Below are 11,566 nucleotides of genomic sequence, written 5' to 3' on the forward strand. Positions count from 1 at the left end.
ACCCTGTACACAACAAACAAAACACTGCCCAGTCTTGTGCCAACCTCATAATCATTGCTATGCCTGAGCGCATTGTTGCTGTCACTATATCAATCCATCTCATTGGGGTTCTTCCTTTTTCTCTCCAACCCTTCACCTTACCAAACATGATACCCTTCCCCAAAGACTGCTCCCTCCTGATAATATATCCAAAGTATGAGAGACAAAGTCTGGCCATCCTGGCTTCCAAGGAGCACTCTGGCTGTATTTTTTCCAACACATATCTGTTAGTTCTGTTGGCAGTTCATGGTACTTTTAATATTGTCCTCCAACCCCATAATTCAAACGCATCAATTTATTCTATGGTCTTCCTTATTCACTGTCCAACGTTCATATGCATATGAGGTTATTGAAAATACCATGACTTGGGTCAGGCACACCTTAGTCCTCAAACTGATATCTTTGCTCTGCAACACTTTAAAGAAGTCTTGCACAGCAGATTTGCCTAATGCAATAAGTCATTTGATTTCTTGACTGCTGTTTCCATAAGTGTTAATGGTTGCTCCCAGTAAAATGAAATATTTGACAGTTTCAATCTTTTCTCCATTTATATGGAACTTGTTTATTGGTCCAGTGGTGAGGATTTGTGTTTCCTTTACATTGAGATGCAACCCGTAACAAAGGCAATGGTCTTTGATCTTCACAAGTAATTATTTTAAGCCCTCTTGCTTTCAGCAAGCAGGCTCTATCATCTGCATATTGCAGGTTGTTAGTGAATCTTCCTCCAATCCTGATGCCACAATTTTCTTCATATAATATAGCTTCTCAGATTATTTGCTCAGCATACAGATGAAATAAACATGGTGAAAGAATACAAGCCTGATGCACATCTTTTCTAATTTTAAACCATTCAGTGGTTCCTTGTTCTGTTTGAATAACTGCCTCTTGGTCTATGTACAGGTTCCTCATGAGCACAATTAAATGTTCCCAAATACTCATTCTTCATAAAGGTTGTCCATAGCTTGTTATGATCTAAACAATCAAAAGCTTTTGCATAGTCAGTAAAGTGCAGGTAAACATCTTTCTAGTATTCTCTTCTTTCAACCAAGATCCATCTGACGTCAGCTATGATGTCCCTCCTTTCACATCCTCTTCTGAATGCATCTTGAACCTCTGGAAGTTCTCTGTGAATGAACGGTTGCAGCTGGTTTTGTATTATTTTTAATAAAACTTTATTTGCATGGGATATCAAAGATAGTGTCCAATGATTTTCACATTCCCTTGGGTCACCCGTCTTTGGAATGTTAATATGAATCTCTTCCAGTCAGTTGGCCAAACAGTTGTCTTCCAAATTTCTTGGCATAGATGAGTGAGTGCCTCCTGAGCCTCTTTCATCATGGTGTTGAAAGATTTCAATTTGTATTCCATCTAGTCCTGGTGTCTTGTTCTTTGCCAGTGCCTTCAATGCACCTTGGACTTCTTCCTTTATTATTGGCTCTTGATCATATGCTATCTCTTGAAATGGCTGAACATCAACTATTTCTTTTTGGTACAGTGACTCTTTGTATTCCTTCCATTTTCTTTTTATACTTTTTGCATCATTCAATAATTTGCCCAGAGAATCCTTCAATACTACAACTCAATGCTTGAATGTTTTATTCAGTTCCCTTAGTTAGAGAAATGATGAGCATGTTCTTCCCTTTTGATTTTCTAACTCCAAGTGTTTGCACATTTTTTTTTTTTACAATTGTGAACTGAGTGAGAGTTTACAGGGGAGAATATTGGTTTTACACCTTCGTTGCATCGCAATGATTACAATCGCCTCTGTGCATCATCATTCAACAGTATTTGCTTCCATTCCCTCTTTTTTATTGTTTTGTTTTTTTTGGAGGGGGGATGTACTCAAAAATACTCAGGAATATATAATAATTTAAACAACCAAAGGTCACATTCTGCAAGCCTGCTTCCTGGTTTCCAGTACCCAGTCCCTCTCTTTCCATGAGTCTAGAGTCTTCAGCTGCTCTATCTCTTCATCTCTGAATAAGGTCCTGCATTATATTTGTGCTCTTCTCCCTTGATGGCCCTAGGGTCCTCTATTTCTGGACTAAGATGAACTACTTCCCCCTTTTTGTTAAAAAACTTCTACCTTTACAATTGTGACAGTCACAATTAGTCATAATAGTTACTCACTATTGAATCATAAGACGCTTATCCCCATTTCTTTTCACCAGATCCATCTACACAAGATGAAAACTATTCAGTGGGAACTCTATCTTCCCCCGCACACTCTTAAACTAAACTCCCTCTTGAAAACGTATAAGCCAGTCACTTTATGCCTTTATTGCCCCCTCATTTTAGGTGGCCAATGTCTAAGTTGCCTGTCCCTATATATCTACCCTGTATACAGAGGGGATAGGATTGATACACGTATTGCACTGGGCAAATCTGCTGCACAGGAACTTTTTAAAGTATTGAAGAGCAGAGATGTCAGCTTGAGGACTAGGGTGCGCCTGACCCAGGCCATTGTGTTTTCAATAGCCTCATATGGATGCGAAAGCTGGACAGTGAATAAAGAGGATCGTAGAAGAATTGATGCCTTTGAGTTGTGGTGTTGGAGGAGAATACTGAGGGTGCCATGGACTGCCAAAAGAACCAATAGATCTGTTTTGGAAGAAGTGCAGCCAGAGTGCTCCTTGGAGGCCAGGATGGCTAAGCTTCGTCTCTCCTACTTTGGACATGTAGTCCGGAGGAAACAATCGTTGGAGAAGGATGTCATGCTGGGTAGGGTGGAGGGTCAGAGAAAAAGAGGAAGACCTCCAACGAGATGGATCGGCCAGATGGCATCATTGATGGACTCGGGGGTGGCAGCGGTGGTGAGGTTGGCCCAGGATCGAACATTATTTTGTTCTGCTGTGCATGGAGTCGCTATGAGTCGGTTCCGACTCGATGGCACCTGACAACAACAACAGGATTGATACTTGATTCGACTCCTTCCCTCTCAGTTGGTATTTTGAGCTACTATATCCATAAGTATAGGTCAAGTTCATCAAACTTCAGCAATTTACACTTATTTCCTTTATCAAAAACTGTTTTTCATCTTCCGCTGGTCATGTTCCGATTATCAAGTCACTGAGGCTAGGTCAAATGGGTACTATCTGCAAGTTTGGGCATTCTTGTGTGTCTCCCCTCACTTCCTGTCAGCTGGATGCTTCTCTCTCAGCTCTAACCCTCCATGGCTCTGTCCTTGTCCATGGGCCCAGGAGTCCCCAGGTCTCACCACACTTCCGATCAACCAGCCCTTCCTCTTCTTTCTCTCATCTCCAGGTCAACAGGAGTCTATGGAATGTGGTTGAACTCAGCCCACTTCTTCATTGCTGCCTTTCCCCCTCTTCCATTCACCATTAGCAGGTCTTTGTACATTTTGCTATAATATTTAACTTTGTCTTCTTGAGCTGCTCTTTAAAATGTTCTATTTATCTTTTTTACCTCCTCATTTCTTCCATTTGCTTTAGCATCTCTATGCTGGAGAGCAAGTTTCAAATTATCTTCTGACATCATCCATTTTTGTCTTTTCCTTCTTCCTTGTCTTCTTGATGACATTTTGCTTTCTTCCTGTATGATGTTCTTAATGTCATCACGCAACTCTTCTGGTCTTTGGTCTTTAGTGTCTAATGCATCAAATCTGCTCTTCAGATGATCTCTAAATTCAGGTGGGATATGGCTATGGTCATATTTTTGCTCTCGTGGATTTATTTTATCTTTTTTCAGCTTCAACCTGAATTTGTATATGAGAAAATGTCCCTGGCCTTATTTGGGCTGATTATATCAAGCTCTACAACCATTTCTTTTGATAGCTGTATTGACTTTGATTTCTGTATATTCCATGTGGTAAGGTCCCTGTATATAGTCAGCTTTTATGTTGTTTAAAAAAGGTATTTGCAATGAAGAAGTCATTGTTGTTGGTATTATTAAGCACTGTAGAGTTGGTTCTGATTAATGGCAACCCTGTATTGGGTTTCCGAGGAGTGGCTAGTGAGCTTGAACCACCGACCTTTCAGTTCAAACCAACCTTCAGTCCAGTGCATTAACCCACAGTGCTACATCAATCAGAAGTAATTATAAATACATCTTGACTGCATGTTTGATCTGAAGAAGTTGATAGAATTCTTCAATTTCATCATCTGTAATGTGACTTCAGTGGTTGATGCATAAATTTGAATAATAGTGGTATTAGTTTATTTCCTTTATCAAAAACTAAGGATACTTGTAGGTGTACTGATATTATCTTATCACAAACAGCATTGTACTTTAAGACTGATCTTGATATGTTCTTTTTGAAGATGAAAATGACACCATTCCTCCTCAATTTGACATTCTCGGCATAGTAAATCATGTGATTGTCAGATTCAAAATGGCCAATACCAGTCCATTTCAGCTCAGTAATGCCTAGGATATCAATGTTTATGCATTCCATTTCATGTTTGACAATTTCCAATTTTCCTAGATTCATTCTTCATACATTCTATGTTCTGATTATTAATGGATGTTTACAGCTGTTTCTCTTCATTTTGAGTTGTGCCCCATCAGCAAGTGAAGGTCCCAAAGGCTTTACTTCATTTGTGTCATCACTGTCAACTCTACTTTGAGGAGGCATTTCTTCCCCAGTCATATTTGAGTGTCTTCCATCCAGAGTATTTCATTATCTGGCACTTTTTATCTGACACTATTCTGGTGTTCCTCATCATTTTTCAATAGTCAATATTCTGGTGCTATCTGACAGTGTTCCTCTGCTATTCCTAAGATTTTTAGCAACTAAATATTCAGATGTAGTCCAGCTTTCTTTTTTCCTAGTCTGTCTTTGTCCGGAAGCTCATCTGAAATCTGTCCACCATGGTTGACCTTGGTGATATTTAAAATACTGGTGGTGTAGTGTCCAGAATTACATCAACACACAAACCACCACAGTACAACAAACAGACAGACAAATGATGGTTTTACTCCTTAGATCCACCACAATCCTTACCCCTTAGAAACTCATTTCAAAATGGGTCCATAATCACAGGCATAGAGACTAGTATTTACAATCTTTCACTAAAAGGAGGAATTTTGATAGAATGCCTATAATAAATAATCAACTGCCCTGCACAGATCTAAGATGCAAGTAAGTGGATGTGAGATAGCAATGATGAAAATAATGATGGTGATGCTTCTCATATGTTCAACCCTTTACCAAGTTCTTTTATATCACTTTTGATTCTTGGTTCAACCTGTGTAGTTGAGATTCAGAGATATAATGATAAGGAATCCAGCTTTGAGACAACACTTTTAGTTCTTTGTTGCAAGCAGCATTTGATCTGGTGAGCAGTAGAGCTCCAAGAACGTGGTAGCCCAGTGAGAATCTAATCACACTCTGTTATCTTTCTCCCTGGAAGAGAAGAAACTAGTTGTCAGGGTCAAAGCTAACCACTCTTAGTCCCAGATAGGAAGTATATACAAGGGGGTTTCAAATCATTAATGGAAAAATGAAATTAATAGATAATGCAATATTTTCAGGAAGTTTTTGAAGCTCCCTCCTACAAAAGGGTGGAATTTATGAAACCTAAAACTTCATTTTCTTCCTGTACTTTCCCACCCCACTCCCAGGTCTTTGTCATTCCCAACATTACAGATATATCCTCCCACCAGACTTTGCCTCTATGGGAACCTAATCTCCATCATCTAAAACTCCATTTTCATACACTATCGGAATCTGTGTCACTGTAATAAGGTTTACTTTTATTTGAATTTCTTCCTTTTTTCTTAAATTGGACTTCAGGAGATATATGAAATTATGCATATATCTTTGTGTACACATCTCTTTCTAAAGCAATGATTCATCAATTTCTGTCAAGGTAGTGGTTCATGACTTCAAAAATATTATTTTAAACAGTATGAGTAATACATAAGCAAATTCTTGCTGCAAAATTTCTAATTAAGAATCTCTCCTTAAATGAGACTAGAACTTTAATGTGTTTATATTTCCTTCCATTACCCTCTTCCTCATCATGTTCCATGAGAAAAAAAAAAATTTTTTTTTGGTCTCATTTTTTCACATCAAGAAACAATAATTCTTTTGATTTAAGAATATCTTCTCCTGATTTCTTTGATAACCCTGTTATCTGTGGGACTGGAGTCATCCCAGGCTCTGCTATGCTACTCTCTTCAACTCCAGTTGAGCCAGATACCCTTCCAAGGTAGCTATTCCATTTGCTTTAGAAGGTGTGTAGATAAGGGTTGGAGCTGCTATTAATCTAGAGAAATACCAGGGGCTTTAAAAAGTTTGTGGAAAAAAATCCATTATCTTTTAATTCCATGTTTCCATGATTTTTTGAAGCCCCTTAGTATGGTTGGGAGGTAGAAGAAGGGAGGGAAAAGGTTCAAACTGACCCAGTTTTATTATGCTATCTTCTAAAGGATTGTCCAAGCCCCCATCTTGTCTTTGTATTACTTGACTCAGTGTTTGGAATATCTCTGGAAATGTAATTTTCTCTGCCATTTTCTTCTCCTGTATATGACAATTTTCTCTAATCTTGTCTTTTTCTCAACACAATGTCAGTCACTTTCTATCTTCTAGGAATTATATGAAATTTCTGATTGACTTTGGTCCTTTATTTTAATTTACAAGACTGTTGTTAGTGACCATCAAGTCAGCTTCAAGGCATGGTGACCTTATACACAACAGAACAAAGCATTGCCCTGTACTATGCCATTTTCAGCATTGTTAATTATTTGAGTCAATTTTTGTAACTATTGAGAATTACCCTTGTTTTAGCTGGCCCTCTACTAAACAGGATGGCCTTTTCTTTCTTTTTTATTTCTAAAGCTTTTACTGTGAATTAAATGAAGGTTTACAGGGCAGATCATCAATTTTACATTCAACAAACCATTGCAATGATTACAGTCTCTTACATACACATCAGCCAACAGTATTAATCTCTATTACTTTTTTTTTTTTTTTTGGTGTACATAGACCACTATTGATTGGTCTTTCCTGATGACATGTACAAAAGTAGGTTAGTCAAAGTCTTGCCATCCTCACCTCTAAGAAACGTTCTGATTGTGTTTCTTCTAAAACTGATTTATTCATTCTCTTGGCAGTCCAGGGTATGGTCAATATTCTTTACTAACACTACAATTTGAAAACATCCACTCATCTCTCTTTCTTTTGCATGTATTTCTAAATATTTCAATTTTAATGAATTTGGAATTTTTAATCTCCCATTTGATAGAATCCTCTTCCAAATGTCTAATTCTGACAGTGACAATTTAAGGCTAATGGGAAGGAGATTTGGGTTTAGTTGGAATTATTCCTTCTTTTCCAAATTATTTCATGGAATAATGTTCATGGGATATATAACCTGGTGAGTCCCAGCCCATTTCTAACTGCTTTGGAAAATAAAATGATTTGTAATTTATCTGCATAAAGTTAAATGTACTAAAATTAAATCTTAAACTGAACCATTTTAGAGGCAAGGAAAAGGTGTTGGAAATATATTCTTGGCAAAAATAAACGTAGTGCTGTGGGCTAGTGTGTCAGACTGCAAAGTCATTTGAACTGCAAAGTCATTTGAACAGCTCACCAGCTGCTCCTTGAAAACCCTATACAGGGTCGCTATGGGTCAGAACATACTCGAAGACACTGAACATCAATGACTTAGTAAATAGACATTAAGTCAGCGTCATCACATTATTGTTGTTCAGTGCCTTTGAGTCGGTTCTGACCCATAGAGACCCGGTATAGTTTCCAAGGAGTAGTTGCTGGGTTTGAACCACCAACCATGCAGTTCAAACTGATTTTTATGTCCAGCCCATTATCCTGCAGTGTCACAATGTTTGACCAAATATATTAAGCTAATTTTAAATAATTTTGTATAACCTGTGAATGATATTACAAATTTTGGCAGAAAAAAAGGTTCCCTATCCCTGACTTAGACCCTTGCCTCAACTTCTAAAATATCAGCAATGATTGTTCACATGTACCCAAATACCATTCATGGATCTCCCACCTCAGGAGTGCTTTATGTATGCAGACACCAAATCTTGGCACTCAAACAAGTCTGCTGCATCCTTCTCCCTCCCCTGACAAGGAAGAAGACACCCATTCCTTTCTTGAACTCTTGAAGTACCAAATTTCCAGTCCAGGGTTGGTCTCATGGGTTTGCGACCTATCACAAAGGGCTTCACACAGAGAAGTAGTCCACCTTTGATTTCATTCTCTGCTGTTACTGTCTGGTAATTCTTACACATTTAAAAACAAGCGACCCCACATTTTTTTTCATTGTTCACAAGCCTCCAAAGATTATATAGCTGGTCCTGCTCTCATTTCTCATTTATTGCATGATATACTAAACTAATACTATAAGTTAATGCTCCCATAGTTGTAACCGGAGTCCTGGTATGGGACTGTGGGTTAATGTGTTGGACAGCAAGGTCAATTTGAACTGCAAGGTCAGCAGTTCAAACTCACCAATCACTGCTTGGAAACCCTATACAGCATTGCTGTGGGTTGGAACCAACTTGAAGGCACTTAACAACAACAACAAACATAGTTCTAATCAAAGGTTGTCAACTCTGATGTCCACAGGTACTAAGCATTAATTAGAAACAATTAAAACAATGAGAGCCATGGAGCCCGGAGGGACTGCTGCTACTGTCATTACAGGAAAACACAAGCTTTGTCCAAGTGGATCAGTCACTACTTGGTTCAGGATCAGGGGTGACTGTTGTCTTGTAGGAATGTGGGCCCAGTGTAGCTAGATCATCAAATTTTTAAAGAAATGCACTTTTAAATGTGAAATCATCAAGGATTTGAGATAAAGGAATGAAGAGGTATTTTCTCTGCCCCCAATACTCATCCTTATGTACTCAGTTTACAGAATTTTTGGAATATATATTTAAAAACACACATAACTGGATGAGTCAATAATGTGCTCTGGATATGTTTATAGGCATGAATTAGAGTGTCTATACATTTTCTTCCCCTTTAAAAAAATTAATGTATATTACCCAGCAAGTTAATACTTTCATCAAAGCCCTCTGAAGAGAATCACCTAGGGGAAGATGTGGTATTTTTCTCAATTGTATTCCAGTTTTATGAGAAATTATCAGTTTTTTTTTCATTCAAAGGGGTGATATCCAGATTAAACCTTCTCTGGAAGCACAAATATTGCCATCTTTTGTTGGGTGTGCCTATCTCTACACACTATGGAGTCCTGCTGTGGTGCTGTGCGTTAATGCGCTGGACTGCAAGGTTAGTTTGAACTGCAAGGTGGAGGTTCATACTTCACAATGGCTCAATGGCTACTTGAAACCCTATACTAAGTTGGAACAGACTCAGGAGCACTTAATTACAGCAACAAACAGCTATACTCACTTATGAAGTAACCAATAGTAATCAGAACGTTTCAATTTCCATAGAATCTATACAAAAATTTAGTTTTTCTGATTTCTTGTGTAACATTTGCATTTGTGTTTATTTTAGGGTATCTGCCTTTTGTTGTGATAATTTCCCATAGAGCTTCCTCATAATACACATGCCATATATAATATGTGCTGTCAATTTCAACTAGAGAAATCGTTTTCTTGACAATTATGTAATTTTTCCAAATTCTAGTTGCCATATCTGTTTTGGTTTTCTTTTTCTTTGTTATATAAAACTCTTTTCCCTATGGAAAAAAAAAAAAAAAGAATTGGTTTAAATGGTGAAGAAAAGTCAGTGGATTAGGAGCCCTTTAAGGATCTTTTAAAACAGCAGCATACATATACATTTCACCAATACTGCCATTTTTTCTCTATAATTCTTATGTATTTCATGCTTATTTTTTGTTTCTCATCTCTTTCCATTTATCTGTCTAGCAAGTATATCTATATTTATTAAGTTAAAAAAAGTGAGCTAGACTTTTGGCTCTCTGAGCAGCACCATGGCGATCGGCAAGAACAAACACCTTACAAAAGGTGGCAAAAAAGGAACCAAGAAGAAAGTGGTTGGTCCATTTTCTAAGAAAGATTGGTATGATGTGAAGGCACCAGCTATGTTCAATATAAGAAATATTGGGAAAACACTAGTCACAAGGACTCAAGGAAACAAAATTGCATCTGATGGACTCAAGGGTCGTGTTTTTGAAGTGAGTCTTGCTGATCTGCAGAACAATGAAGTTTCATTTAGAAAATTCAAGCTAATTACTGAGGATGTTCAGGGCAAAAACTGCTTGACCCACTTCCATGGCATGGATCTTACCCGTGAAAAAATGTGCTCCATGGTTAAAAAAAAAAAGGCAGACCATGATTGAAGCTCACGCTGATGTCAAGACTACAGATGGTTATTTGCTTTGCCTGTTCTGTGTTGGTTTTACTAAAAAAACAAGATTCGGAAGACATCTTATGCTCAGCACCAACAGGTCCATCAAATCCAGGAGAAAATGATGAAAATCATGATCCAAGAGGTGCAGACAAATGATTTGAAAAAAGTGGTCAGTGAACGGATTCCAGACAGCATTGGAAAGGACATAGAGAAGGCGTGCCAGTCTATTTACCTTATCCATGACGTGTTGGTTAGCAAAGTAAACATGCTGAAGAAGCCCAAGTTTGAGTTGGGAAAACTCATGTAGCTTCATGGTGAAGGCAGTAGTTCTGGAAAAGCTACTGAAGATGAGACAGGTGCTAAAGGTGAACGAGCTGATGGCTATGAGCCACCAGTTCAAGAATCCATTTAAAATTCAGCCTGTTAATGATGACAAATAAAAGATCTTATTTGTGAAAAGAAGAAGTGAGGTATATTCATTAAATTAGAAGAAGGATTCCAGCAGTGTAAGTTTCCTTTCTTGTCCAATTCTTCTTTGGCAGGACTACTGTCTATGTGAGTATATTGGAATGTGCACTGCACAACTTCCAGAGATGACCTATTACCATCTATGGGAATGTACCTGCCTGTAATTGTGCAGAATTCAGCTTACACAATTGTACAATGGTTACTGTTGCTGTTATTAGGTGCCACTGAGTTGATTCTGATCCGAAGTGACCCTGTATAGGGTTTCCAAGGAGCAGTTGGTGAGCTTGAACCACCCACCTTGCAGTTCAAACAACTTTGCAGTCTGATGCATTAGCCCACAGAGCCACACCAGGACAATGGTAGTAAGTCAAAAATTACAAGGAAGCTTCCAAAAGTTTACGAAAATGGAATTAAAAGATAATGGAATTTTTCCATAAACTTTTTGAAGCCACTTCTTAATACTACAAAATCGAATAAAACATTATTAAACAAAAATATCAAAATATGAATTTATTGTTTCTTGACATATCTTCTAATATTGCATATGCCATGTTCATATGCATATACTCAAGCCTTAGTATTTTTAATCACCTCATATACGTGTTCTGAACAATGAATAAGGAAGATAGGAGAAGACTTGATGCATTTGAACTATGGTGTTGATGAAGATAATTAAAAATACCATGAACTGCCAGGAGAACAAACAAATCTATCTTGGGAGAAGTACAGCCAGAATGCTTCTAAGCAGTGAGGATAACAACAGTTAGTCTCTCACACTTG

At 37.8% G+C, this 11,566-nt stretch overlaps 1 pseudogene; it reads left to right on the forward strand.

Moving 5' to 3' along the window:
* Positions 1–9,938: 9,938 nt before the first annotated feature.
* On the forward strand, positions 9,939–10,730 carry LOC102815607 (annotated as a pseudogene).
* The last annotated feature ends 836 nt before the right edge of the window (positions 10,731–11,566 follow it).

Source organism: Chrysochloris asiatica, unplaced genomic scaffold (genome assembly GCF_000296735.1).
Source record: "Chrysochloris asiatica unplaced genomic scaffold, ChrAsi1.0 scaffold00002, whole genome shotgun sequence".
NCBI classification, from domain to species: Eukaryota; Metazoa; Chordata; class Mammalia; order Afrosoricida; family Chrysochloridae; genus Chrysochloris; species Chrysochloris asiatica.